Source organism: Drosophila willistoni, unplaced genomic scaffold, assembly GCF_018902025.1.
Source record: "Drosophila willistoni isolate 14030-0811.24 unplaced genomic scaffold, UCI_dwil_1.1 Seg42.1, whole genome shotgun sequence".
Classification (NCBI taxonomy): domain Eukaryota; kingdom Metazoa; phylum Arthropoda; class Insecta; order Diptera; family Drosophilidae; genus Drosophila; species Drosophila willistoni.
Genome location: NW_025814356.1, coordinates 24,603 through 26,078, shown reverse-complemented (window position 1 = coordinate 26,078; position 1,476 = coordinate 24,603). Strand labels below are relative to the sequence as shown.

The 1,476-nt window shown below is 37.3% G+C and overlaps 1 pseudogene; it reads left to right on the top strand.

Annotated features, from left to right (window-relative positions):
• The first annotated feature begins 10 nt into the window (after nucleotides 1-10).
• Nucleotides 11-1,476, top strand: LOC124461404 (annotated as a pseudogene).

The window sequence follows — 1,476 nt, the reverse complement described above, 5'->3', positions numbered from 1 at the left end:
TAATGCTGGCATGGAGATAGTACCAATGCACACATGAATCAGCAGTTGGTAAAGAAAATCCGGAAGAGACTCTCCTTGATAGTCTGGCCAACTATTTGCGAACGCACGAGGTCAATGTCAAATTAGTTGACTTGTTGGAAGAGGGAAAACTGGTGGAACAAGCATCAGGTACGATCCGATAATGAATTAGGTTAATTGACTCTAACAAATTAGACTTATTGTTAGTAAAAAATGCCGTAAAGAAGTTTAAAATGTTTTGAGAATTTTTTAGGAATTTAACAATTGTGTGCTTAAAAATGTTTTGTAATTAATACACTTCTAATAAGATGGATTCTCTCATAAAATCAGCCATGAAAGGGAAAATTTTAAAACTATAAAAACAAGTTTCAAACTAGGGTAATTATATATTACATTTGATCAACCTACTCTTTTGGATTGCAATTCAGCTAAATTTTCAGCCAATCCAGATTTTATAATCTACAAAAAAATGATTGTATCTTTCTAGATTTCATTAAAGCAACATTTAAGCGATGATAATGTTAGAAAAATGGGTTTTCAAAGACAAGAATCTCCTTTAAAATAAGTAGTCCAAAAACAAATTGAGATATAAAGCTAAAATTTAAAATTTAAGTCTTTAGAAGGATAATAAAAATATATATGTATATCCTTAGTTAATTTCTTCTTTTACATCTGGCATCAGAATCTCTATTTTGGTTTTCGTTTCTGTAAAATGAGTGCAAAGCTTTTATGAACTTTATTTTTGGCTTGTTAAATCATATAAACTTGAAATTTATGTGTTTGTGTGGCAGTTTAGTGACCCGGCTTAAGGATGTCTGGAGTCAGTTGATTACCAAATGCTGTTAACACGCTAAAACTTCAACTCGACGCACCATAAAATGGTGACATAAACCAACCCACTTTATAGGTGATGGGTATACATGTATTTATACATATGTAGGCCAATTCTTAGGAAACTGACGCCTCTTGTGGTGCCTATCAAATGCAAACACTGAGCAAATCTGCACTGCAGCACGCACAGCCCTCCCCACACCACACAGACTTGCCACTTGGCTGGACGATCAAATTGTAATATATGTATGTTTGTTTGTTTGTTTATTTGGGTGTGTGTGTGTGTCTATATTCCAGAGGCACGCAAGAAGGATAAAGGCCAGGGACTGCTACTGGCCATGGTACTGATGTTTGGCAAAATGATGGCAGTTGTGGGACTTGGTGGCATTGGAGCTTTGGCCTTGAAGGCTCTAGGCGTTGCCATGGTGGCTCTAATGATGCCGGAATGCTGGGCTTAAAAACAGCTGCTCAGCATGGAAACGAGTCGAGTCATAGCATTTCATATGTCACCGGTGAAGGACATCATCATAAGCGACGACGACGAGCGGCCTGGCAGGTGGTCTCCGAGCAGCAGGAACAACCTTTGGCCTACCGAGCCTACATAAACTAAAAATGTTTGACAATCAT